The sequence below is a fragment of the Lithobates pipiens genome, unplaced genomic scaffold (assembly GCF_037356315.1).
Source record: "Lithobates pipiens isolate NorthernLeopardFrog02 unplaced genomic scaffold, aLitPip1_a1.2 Scaffold_16, whole genome shotgun sequence".
In the NCBI taxonomy this organism is placed as follows: domain Eukaryota; kingdom Metazoa; phylum Chordata; class Amphibia; order Anura; family Ranidae; genus Lithobates; species Lithobates pipiens.
Genome location: NW_027507748.1, coordinates 160,794,210 through 160,806,689, shown reverse-complemented (window position 1 = coordinate 160,806,689; position 12,480 = coordinate 160,794,210). Strand labels below are relative to the sequence as shown.

Below are 12,480 nucleotides of genomic sequence, written 5' to 3'. Positions count from 1 at the left end.
AGTTAGTACCCAACAACTTTGGACGCTGACACCATAAAAGTCCTTTAGAAAAGGTTTTTATTTGCAGAGGTAACATCCAACAAACACAGTCTCGTATGGGAACAGAGGGCAAGGGTGAAGAAACTCAGGCACCTTGAACTGCTAATGTCAGAAAGTCTCTAATACCATCCAGAGTAGCCACTCGTAGCTGGGCACTTCTAAGCTGAACAGATCTCTAGCCAGACATTATGGCAGTCAGCACTTTGATCCAGAACTTGTGAAACCTTGGATCTTGAGTAACTCGTAACTAAAGTGAATAGGAACCTTTTTCCTCAGTACCTGGAACGTTCTCTGTCTCCTTGGCAGTACTGGAAAAAGCATGAATTCGTCAGTGTCCTTCACAACTCAGCAACCAGGCAGCTTGTTGGCCCTCCTGCGAAAAGTCCTCCCCCGGTCACTTACACGAGCTGCGGTGCCCCTCCAAGCTGAGAGCACACCCGGACGCCTTGAATCCTTCCTCAGTTACTGCACCTCGGACGAGCCGGTTCCGAGACTCTGGAACAGAGGGATCCCTACCCCAGACCAGGCGGGTCTATTGGGGTTAGCCAACCGAAGCGTATTGCGGAGCGACGAACGCTCCCATGACCGGGACCCCTCGCGGGGCTACCCCGGTCCAGAATCAGGAACAGACTCCTAAGGCCTCACGAACGAACCTGGAACACGTGACTTCAACATCTTAAGTACCCATCCCCAGACTCCTCAGCGGAGCCCGGCGCACCCACTGATTGGCTCCGGGGAAGCTGATACCCAAAACGTCCAACCAGGCCTGGTTCCGAGCCTGTCATGTGTACCTAACTGTACACATGACCAAGCAGAACTCTAACACAGCCCAGCTAAACTGAAAGTAACTCAAAGTTACACCTACACAATTAACCCTCAGAACCCCTTTACTGTTCTGAGGCAAAAAACTAAATTTGTACATGACAGACACTTTGTCCAAAGTGTCATCGCTACACTTGCTTCATTCATACTTTAGTATATCAAGAATTTTAAAATACATTTTATCTTGAAACTAAAATTTACCCCAGGCTTCCTGTGTACTATCATACAAGTATCCTTTTCCTTTCACAGGTCCCATGTTGTTTTAGGACAGAGGCTATAGATTCCACATACAAAAACACCACGCATGTAATATCTTGTTATCTAAAATGATTTTGGGTGAGAATTCTTTTTATTATACAATATAGTACAAAGAGCTGATATTCCTACACCATAGGCTGTATGCTGCTACCTTCAGGAGATTGAACACTGGCAAAAACTTTTGCTTGGCCCACCCTAGAGTATACCCATATTAACTCTTCCCACTCTTTTGGGCTTCAGTTTTTTTTTTTATAATGTTTTTAGGCAATGAACATGTTCTGGAGAAGTTTTTTTTTTTTTTTTTTTTTAACAATTGACATGTTTACAACTGACTCTTCTATCAACATCTGACTGCTTATTGCCTTGCTTTACTTAGGCGTTTCCAGGTAAGTTACCCTTTGTGTGTACCGCGGGGTCATGTCTGGACCCCAGAGTGTGGGGCCAGCCTGTAATGTTTACTTCTGGCACTGGATCCTGCTCACCTTGGCACAAAGTGCAATGTTGAACATTAGCTGCAGGGTGTTCTACAAGTTTAGGGCCAGGGCCATGGTCTATTTCTATGGTTCCCAGACCCTGGAGACCTCTTCAGGGGAATGCCCACTGTGGCAGGTGAAGCCTGGACCTTAACTCTCTTCACTATGTGGTCCCTCACTAGCAATGGTGAATCATAATTGTGAGTTGAGACAAAAGGGCCTAAGGGTGCATTTACACTTGCGAATATAGCCGCACTCTAAATAGATGTGGGAACACCTGCAGGGATTTCCGTGATTAGCTGCAGGAGGCAGCCATATTTTAAGCAATTATAGACCACTTCCATGTAATCACCACTGCATTGATTACATGTGTGTGATCGATCCCTATACGCAGACTGCTTGTGTTCACTGCATAAGAGATTACATGCAAGTGGCTGCAATTTGCTGCAGGAACTTGCAGCCTTTAATTGCTTTCGATGTGGCTGCCTCCCACGCCCTGGTTTTCGCATTTAACTGGAGTGCAGGTGCATTTGCAAGTGTGATTCCCTAACAGCATGCAATCCACAGGAGATGGGAGACTAGAGATGGGCCGAACACCCCTCGGTTAGGTTCGTACCAGTGTTCTCGAACATCGCAAAGGTTCAGACATAAACCTCATTGACGTCTATGGGACTCCAATTTGAAAAATCAAAAGTTCCCATTTTGAAGGCTTATATGCAAGTTATTGGCCATAAAAAGGAGTATGGAGGCCCGGGTACTGCCCTGTGGGACATGTACCAATGCAAACATTATTTTTTTAAAGATTTTTTTTAAAGGAGCAGTGATTTTAATGATGCCTAAAGTGAAACAATAAAAATGAAAAATGCCTTTAACCACTTGCTTACTGGGCACTTAAACCCCCCTCATGCCCAGACCAATTTTCAGCTTTCAGCGCTGATGCACTTTGAATGACAATTGCGCGGGCATACAACACTGTACCCAAATGACATTTTTATAATTTTTTTCCCACAAATAGAGCTTTCTTTTGGTGGTATTTAATTACAGCTGGGAGTTTTATTTTTTGCTAAACAAACAAAAAAAGATGCAAAAAAAAAAATCATGTTTAATAGGTTGTTATAAAATTTTGCAAACAGGTCATTTTTCTCCTTCATTGAAGTGCGCTGATGAGGCGGCACTGGTAGGCTGCACTGGTGGGCACTGATAGGCTGCACTGATAGGCATAGTTAAGGCGGCACTAATAGGCACAGATAAGGCAGCACCGATGGGCACAGATAAGGAGGCACTGATGGGCACAGATAAGATGGCACGGATGGGTGGCACTAAGGGGCATTGATACGTACCACTGATAGATGGGACTGATGGGCACTGATAGGTGGCACTGCTGGGCACTGATGGGCGGCACTGATGGGCACTGGTAGATGACACTGATGGGCACGGATATGTGGCATTGGGGTGCAGCACCTTTGAGGCAGATTGTGGGCACTGCTGGGTGGCACTGTGGGCACTGACGGGGGGCACTTATATTTTATTGAGGTGGCACTGGCAGGGGGCAGGTGGGCACTGGCAGGGCTGGCCGTGATCAGGACTGATGTCCCGATCACGGCCGCCGGTGATCGGCTCTTTTTTTTTCTCCTCGCGCTGTCAGCGTGAGGAGGAATAATAGCCGATTACCGGCTCCGTTGTATCACATGATCAGCTGTCATTGGCTGACAGCTGATCACGTGATAAGGGGTCGGGATCGACCCCTTGCTCGGATCGGTGATCAGGCGAGTCTCATAGACTCGGCGATCACAGAGCGCGCCGCGAGCGCCCCTCAGGGGGCGCGCAGGCCGCTCGTGAACGGGACGACGTCAATAGACGTAGTCCCGGCAAAGGAGGTCCGCGCTGTAGCCGTCATTCGGCTATAGCGCGGGTCTCAAGTGGTTAAATATAGTGCCTGGGGAGTCCCTTTAGTCTGCCTGTAAATTGGCACATCTGTACCGTGTATAGACCCTGCTTCAGTAAAACTGACTTTTATAAAGAAAAAAAATGACATTGAAATTTTCAGCAATACAAAAATGTACCAAGAAAACAGCCTGGGGGTCCTCCCCCAATCCATACCAGGCCCTTTGGGTCTGGTATGGATTTTAAGGGGAGCCTCACGCCAAAATGTAATAAAACTGACGTGGGGTCCCCCGCAAAATCCATACCGAACCTTTTATTCCGAGGATGCAGCCTGGCAGGCCAGGAAAGGCAGGAAGCGAGTGCCCCCCCCCCTGAACCATGCCAAGCCACATGTCCCCCCGCCCCAAAGCACCTTGTCCCCAAGTTGTTGAGGATAAGGGCCACTTCACAACCCTGAGCTATGATAGTGGGGGTCTGCAGGCAGGGGGCTTATCGGAATCTGAAAGCCCCCTTTAAAAAGGGGGCCCCCAGATCCCTCCCCCCATGGGAATGAGCATGGGGTACCCCATTCATCAAAAAGTGTTGAAAAGAAAAACGAATACACATTTTTTGTTCCACCCGTGACTAAAGCTAACTACCATCTGCCTGCTCTGGCCTCTGACAGTTCTTAAATAGGGGAGGGATTGTCAAGAATTGTGTGTTTTTTTTTTTCATAAAATTTTATTGAAAAAAGTATATTACAGAAGGGCAACCAGCAAGTACAAAATATCTTTTTTTTCGTAAAATGTACAGGCTATATAGATAAAACAAAAATAGAGCAACTGTTGGTGCCTGAGCACCATCTCACAAACCAAAAACGGAGAGTACCACTCTCCCTGACACACAGAAAGAAATGAGGTAGCTATGACTGGATGGATCTGAGAATAATAAGGCACTAAGTTAACCTCGGGGAGAAGAACAGGGTATATAACATGTCAACAAGAAAGCTCTGATGGGGGGGGGGGGTGCCCAAATTTGCAGTCCTGTTGTAGGTAGCTACCCAGTAGTAGAAGGGGCTATGGTTGGCCAATGGCCATTGTAGACAAAGGAGTGCTCAGCAAGGTGAGCTCGTTCTTGAGGAGTGAGTTGCGATGCCATAAAAGAGTCCCATCTGCTGTGGAAGCGCTGATTGGCTTTCTTGTGGGCTAGATTGGTGTTGATTTTGTCGCGGAATAGAAGTTGCAGGAGATCTCTATTGACCTGAGTGACGGAGGGTTTGAAAGCAGACATCCAGTTGGCTAATATGGCCCGTTGTGCCAGCAGGAGGCAGATCAAGGCCCATTCTTTGCCTTGAGGGCCGGGAGCGTTTGACCAAGGTAGTAGTGTAGGATCCCAGTGTCCCGGAGATGAGTAGAGGGTCTTTGGGGAGTTTTAGCAGTGTAATCCTAAAGATGAAGGCCAGGATTCGGTCCCAAAAAGCAGAGATAAAAGAGCAAGTCCAGTAACGGTGCGCGAGAGAGGGCTTAGATTGGTGGCACAAAGGGCATAGTGAAGACGAGGCTGAGTGTGGTTGTTTGGCCGGAAGAAAGGGGATATGCACCCGGTGAGCGATTTTTAGTTGTGTTTCCCTCCAGGATTCATTTGGAACCAACTTGTAGACAGTGTTGAGGCCTTGAAGGATCTTATCCACTATATCTTCCTCCGGGAAGTCTTTTGCCCAATTGGACACTGAGGATGAATCCAAAGAAGGTGTAGTTTTTAAGAGTAGAGGCTTATAGATATCAGAGATTCCATAGGAATCTTTCTGTATAAGTGACTCGAGGAATGATGATATGAATCTCGTGAATTAGACTCTGCAGGTTTTATGGAGAAAGCTGAGACATTGACCATAGTGAAAGGCGGATGTAGCGGTGAGAGAGAATCGAGCAGCTAGAGTACGGAAAGGTAATGCTTGACCAGTATCAGGATCACAAAGGGAAAAGAAGGTGGTGAGACCTTTTGCCGCCATGATTCATAAGGTTGGTGTTCCAGACCTGGAGAAAAGCTTGGATTGCCTTGTATTGGAAGGAATTTTGAGATGAAAGGGGAGAGTCGGAGACTTTTCCTTACCTCCCTCCAGGCAATAGCGGTGTCTCTCAACAGAAGGTTATGTTGATGCGGTGTTGGTAGAGACTTCCACTTACAGTGGAGAAGGGCTGTTAGGGAGTAGGGGTGGACCATTTCAGCCTCCAGTTGATAGTTGGAACATTTGGACTGTTTTGTTATCCAGTCCAGGCATACCCTCAAAAGACGAGCAAGGTTATACATTCTGAGGTTCAGGAGACTAATACCGCCTTCGGTCCTGGGAAGATGGAGTTTTGAGAAGGCTATGCGTGGTCGCTTGTTTCGCCATATATATTTTGATATTGCAGAATTCAACAATTTGGAATCTTTGTGTCTTATAAGTAAAGGTATTGTCTGGAGAGGGTATAGCAGGCGTGCGAAACTGACCATTTTCACCAAATGGCATCTTCCCAGGAGCGAGAGGGGCAGATCCATCCAGTTGTCTAATTCCTGGGTGATTTTGGCAAAAAGTGGGGGGTAATTCAGGTGGTAGAGAGAGGAAGGGAGTTTCCCTATTTTAACTCCTAGGTATGTGATATGGGACTTTGCTATAGTGAAAATGGAGTTTTGAACCCATGCTGGAGGGGGGAGGGAGCCTAGGGGTAGAATCTCGCTTTTGGAGTAGTTTATGCGCAATCCCGAGCATTTTCTGAATAGATCAAAGGTATATTTTATTGTGGGCATGTCTGCGGAAGGGTCAGCGGAGAAGATGAGGACATCATCCGCAAAGAGAGATGTCCTCAATTCCTACTCCCCTATTTATATGCCATGTATCTGGGCCACCGTTAATAGATATCTGGAAAGTGATTCTAGAGCTAAATTGAAGAGGAGTGGGGATAGGGGGCAACCTTGTCTCGTGCCTTTGTGTAGGCGAAATTCGTTTGAGAGGAGGCCAGCAGCTACTAATCTGGCTGCTGGTGAGGTGCACATGGAATTTATTAGGTGAAGGAAAGGGCCAGAGAATCCCATTTTATGTAGAACCATGGAGAGCCATTCAAAGTTCACGTTGTCAAAAGCCTTTTCGGCATCAAGAGTTACAATGGCATAGTCACCATTTGGATTGCATCTGGCGTGTTCTAGCGCCATCATCACCTTTTTGATGTTAATCGTTGCCGTTCTGCCTTACATCCTGCCCAGTCTGGCTTTGTGAATCAGAAAAGGGATGATGTTGGTCAGTCTCGTTGATACTATTTTAGAAAGAATCTTAACATCAAGATTCAGGAGTGAGATGGGCCTGTACGATCCAGGTTCCTGGGGGTCTTTCCCCTTTTTTCTAGTAACTTAATTATTGCCTGATTGCCCGTGGGAAGGTAGGAGTCACCAGACCACGTATGTTGATAGACATTTTGAAGAGTGGGTGCCAGGAGCTGGTTCAGGGACTTGTAGAATTCGCCTGTTAGGCCATCTGGGCCAGGTGCTTTAGAGGAGGCTAAATTGCGGATCATGGCAGTTATTTCCGTAAGAGAGATGGGGGGCATTGAGGGATTCTAGTTGGGAGGAAGATATTTGTGTCAGTGTCACTTTGTCTAGGAAGTCGCACGCCGTGGGTTTGTCAATGGGATCGGCGGCGTATAGCGTAGAATAATAATGCAGCATGGCCGAATTTATGTCTTTTTGCGTGGTCGTAACAGAGCCATCTGGCTCATGGATGGAGGGGATGATAGTCGGGCGGTAGGTTCCCTTGCAAAGTCGGCCTAGGAGCTTACCTGCCTTGTTTCTACATTTATGGAGAGTGGCGTCTAGGTATGCTCTCTTGGTCGATTCCAAGGTGTCTTCCCAGGTGTCAAAGGATTGTTTGGCAATTTGCCAAGCAGCCCAGTTTTCAGGGGAGTCCTGAGTGTACAGTGCTCGTTGAGCCTGGTGAAGTCTGGAGCTGGAGGTGTTGTAATTAAGGTGTGCGTCTTTCTTAAAGGACGATGCATACGAAATGATGCGACCCCTAAGAAAAGCTTTCCCCGCATCCCAGAATAGATTTGGGTCGTCCGTGTGAGTTGCATTCATTTGCGTGTAAAGCTGCCATTCTTTTGTGATATAGGTTTGGAAGTCCGCATTGTGTTGGAGGAAGAAGGGGAAACGCCAAATTTTAGGATTGGGGTGTATGTCTGGGGTCTCTAGGGACACAGAAATGGGAGCATGATCAGAGATAGCTATATCGTGTATCTCCGCTTCTGGGATTAGAGGGAGTAAATCGTCAGAGCAAAATAGATAATCTATCCTGGTGAAGACATGATGTGGGTGCGAGTAAAAGGAGAATTCTCTATCGGTCGGGTGGTGTAGTTGCCATATGTCACGGAGGTGAAGGGATTCCATCGTTGCTGCAAGCATCCTGGGGTTTATAGGGGCCGGGAGCGGGATGGGGGCGTAATTGTGGGGATTTGTCATCTAGCAGCTGAATAATAGAGTTAAAATCACCCCCAATGATCTGAGGGAGGTGTGGATGGCGTAGGAGCCAAGTGGTCAGTGTATTGAAAAATTGCTTTGTGGGGCTGTTAGGGGCATAGATGTTAGAGATTACTAGTTCCCTTGTCCCAATGAGGACACGGATAGAGAGAAGTCTGCCCTGGTCGTCCGAGTCCGTAGATAAGAGTTTACAGGGGAGATGTTTGTGAATGAGGACAAGAATTCCTGCTTTTTCGGCCTAAGGCCTCAGATCCCACAACCGCATCCACCCAAAGTTTCCTCATCCGAACAAAGTCGGGTGAGGAAAGGTTTTCTGAAGTAATGCTATATCTGTTTTCAGCCTTTTGAGATGGCAAAGGACCTTCATTCTTTTAAAAGGGGGAACGAAGATCCTTCACATTCCACGAGATTATCCGCAGCATGATGAGATTGCACTGGGGATATGTTGTACAAGTATTAGAGCTACTAAGATATTTGGGCCTGGGTAGGATAGGTAGCTAAAGGCTGCATTGGAGTTAGCCTGCCAGGCCCTAGGAAGCGGGGTAGCAAATGGTGTCATGACATTAGCGGGCTCAATGGGGAGAAGGAGAGAGAGAGAGGGGGGGAGGGGAAGGACTGGTATGTGTACCAAAGGTAGAGTATACAGAAGTGAACATATTCATTAACCAACTTCGCTTTTTTTCCGCATGGGGGTCACCGTGAGGACCAGCTCCCAAAACCAGCCCCGTGTCTGATGTGAGGGTTTCCGCCCTTCAAAGAAGGAATAGGGAGTATCATCAGTGTCGGCAGGGGATTGGAGCGTGATTATAGGTCGGCACAAAGGCGCCCAGGGGAAGAAAACATGGGTACATGTATAATGAAATCAAAATCTAGAGTATCATTAAAGCGGGACTGTACTGCGGAAAAATATATTAAAAGCCAGCAGCTACAAATACTACAGCTGCTGACTTTTAATAAATGGACACTCACCTGTCCCGGGGTCCAGCGACGCCGAGGCCGATCGATCGCTCAGCTCTCGGCTGCTGCCGCCACCATTCAAGGTGAGGGAATCAGGAAGTGAAGCGAATCGGCTTCACTTCCTGGTTCCCTACTGCGCATGCTCGAGTCGCGCAGTGCAATAGGAATTGTCCGCGCTGTCTCTGGGACCCGTGTGTGTCCCAGCAGACAGCGCGGCAGGACAGGAAATAGCATAGACTCCCACTGGAGTCTATGCCCAGAAGAGGGTGTAAATACCTGTCTTTGACAGATATATGCACCCCCTCCCCCCTGAAAGGTGCCAATTGTGACACCGGAGGGGGAGAGGGTTCCGATCAGCAGAAGTTCCACTTTAGGGTGGAACCCCGCTTTAAAGACATAAAACCGTACTAGATAACGTTGCAAAGAAAATACCACAAAAGAGAACAGAAAACAAAAGAACAAAACGAACCGAGATGTCGATTGAGACATCCCTATAACCGTTTAACTCATATCGAATACTACCTGAAAGGTGTGGACAGTCCAGGAAGGAGAGTCCAAGATCAGTTCACCTTGACCAGGTTGGGGGGTGGCCAGGTAAGGCCATCCGGAAAGAATATGAGACTGTGCCAGGGGGCACTGTTGATAACATCGCCCCTCAATGGGCAGTTAGGCCATGCTGTGTTGGGCCCGAGGCCCTAAAGCGCTTGGGAGAGTCTTTCCGCGGGCTCCTTCTTTCCGCGGGCTCCGTTAACTGGGGGGGCTTTGGGTGCGGGACTGAGGTGGGAGCCCGAGCATGAAGATTTCATGCGTGGGGTTTTGCGTTTAGAATTAAAGGCTCCCACTCGGTGAGCACGTTCCACGGTGCAGGGGCCTCCCAGACCCAGTGCATCAGGAATGCGGCGGGCACAGAATTCTGACAGAGCAGACTGGGGAAGCGATTCGGGGAGTCCTACTAACCGCAGGTTGCTCCTCCTGGACCTATTTTCGAGGTCATCGAGTTTTTCCAGTATGTATTTGTTCGTTCTGTCTTGGGCATGTTCAAGAGATTGCGTCTGGTAGAGTTATTCTTCAAGATTTGAAATACGGTGTTCTGCTTCATTTAATCTAGAGGCATGTTCCCCTAGCTGGGCTTGAATCTTTTGCATGCCTGAGCTGACAGCCTTCTCCACTGATGCAGCAATCATAGGGGAGAGAAGAGCAGCTACAGCTTGAGCCAGAACATCAGTGTGATGATCCTGCAGTGGTTGAGGTATGTGAGGCTGTTGTACATACTGAGCTGTTGCAGGGCCGGAGATTTGTGGAGGGGCCTGGGGTTGTGGAGACGACGAGTCTCTTTGAATAGGCTGTGTAGCTGGCTGATCGCCTACCTCCATGGCTGGGGCCGTCTCCGCTGGATAGGCCGCGCAGGCCGGTTCCGTGTAGGCCGAAGCCAGGGCCTCGATTTGCGGCAGGGCCGACCGCGCGGTGGCGGCCGCATACGATCACGGCCCAGTTTTTTCAACGAACCGGTCCATCTCGCAACCAGATTCGTGGAGAGGGCGGCTGGAGTTGTTGTGAGCGAAAACGCCGATTTTGTAGGCAGTTTTATAGGGCGGTCTGCTGGAGCTGTGAGGAGAGACAGCTACTCCATGCGGCGCTGGAACCGGAAGTCCTGTGTTTTTTTTTCTATTTGACACTTTTTTGGTGAATGGGTAGGAGTACTATGTACCCCATGTTTATTTACATGGGGAGGCGGGATTTGGCAGCCCCCTTGTTAGATCCCCCCTCCCCATCCAAAGCTTTGACCAGTTAGAGCTTAGAAAGCACTGTGCACAGTGCAGTGCATTGTGGGGCGCTCAGCGGCAAACATCCCACCGAGTAGCCCGCAAATTCAAGTGTTCGCCAAACGGACGAACAGGCAATGTCCGGGCCGAGCAAAAGTTCGCCCAATAGTTCACCCAACACTACTTAAGACACATGAACAGAAAACCTGTCTTTGAAGACCCAGCTCTCTTTAAAAAACAATAGCTGATGCCTTCAGCAGAATTGATAACTGCCATGCACCAACTTCACACTGAAGAAGTGTTTTTTTCAGAAGAGCCGTATCAAGGTTTCAATTCAAACCTATCCACAAAACTCAAATGAGGAAATGTGGACCTAAAATCACTAAACCAATTTGTGTTCCAAAATTCAAGATGGATTCTTCAAGAACTGCTATTGCTTCCCTCAGACATAGTCATTTCTTGCATCAGTAGAAATACAAGATACCTATCTCCATTTTCCCATCACACATCATCCTGCATTTTGTGGTAGGAGACAAGTACAGTTTGTGGCACTGTCATTCGGGTTCTCCTCTGCATCTCAAGTGTTCAAAGTGCTTGCCCACTCTTCTACAAACCCATGGCATTCCTTTCACATGCTACCTGGACCTCTTCTGTTGGACTTCTCAGTCAGGACCTTGTCTGCCAACATCCAATGGATTATTAGGTTCCTTCAAATCTCTAGCTGGATATTCAACTTTCCAAAGTCTGCCCTGCAGCCATTAGATTCTCTGCGGTACTTGGGTCTAATCTTGGACACAGTCCAAGCTTGAATCTTCCTCCCTCAGGAGGCGATTGCCTGCCTAAGGTCCAGCTCTCAGACCCTCACGGTCACAACCTGATCCTTCAATTTGCTTCTGCATGACAATTCTGGGCCTCATTGTGGCTTCCTTTGAGGCCATTCCTTTTGCCCAATTTCACTACAGAACCTTTTGGGCGGCACAGTGGTGTAGTGGGCAGCACTCTCGCATTGCATTAAAAAGGGTTGCTGGTTCAAATCCCAACCACAACACCACCTGCCTGGAGTTTGCATGTTCTCCCTGTGCCGACATGGGTTTCCTCCAGGTACTCTGGTTTCCTTCCACACTCCAAATACATGCTCGTAGTTTAATTGGCTTCTGTCCAAAATTGGCCATAGTATATGAATGGGGACCTTGGATTTTGGGCTTCTTGAGGATAGGGGCCGATGTGAGTGTGCGATTTATGTGTATTGCATAAACTGACAACACTATATGGGTACCTTAAATATATAATAGAGCATCTTAATGAGGTGTCTTTATTCAACCTTACTAACTATGTACCCTTTGAACGCAATGTCCAAAATCCAATCCTTAGATCTCTCAATTATTTTGTTCAGTCAAGCAAAGATCTCCCTGACATGGTGGATCCCTGATCCTGCACTGGAATTGAGAAAGTCTTACCTTCACAAAACTTGGAATGTGGGAACAACTGATGCATTCCTTACATTTTACAGCTGTTCAAGGGGTATTTTCCACACAGGACTTTACAACTATCCAACAGCATGGCAGAACGAAGAACCAGTAGCATACATCGTTGGACCATTCCTATACAACCACCCAGTCTGCGTACAATAAGACAATGCCACAGCAGTGGCTTATATAAACCATCGAGATTTTACATACTTGTAAAATAAAAAACATCAAGGGGGCGCCAGAAGCCTAGCAGCCCTGAAAAACAAGTCTAACACTCTCATGGGTAGAAATGTACATTTCAGCTGTCTTGGAAGTTCATATTCCAGGTGTCAA

The 12,480-nt window shown here is 47.7% G+C and overlaps 1 long non-coding RNA gene across 1 annotated transcript in view; it reads right to left on the bottom strand.

Annotated features, from left to right (window-relative positions):
- LOC143982203 (uncharacterized) overlaps positions 1–12,480 on the bottom strand; it is a 144,162-nt gene that overhangs the window by 51,682 nt on the left and 80,000 nt on the right. The window lies entirely within an intron of this gene.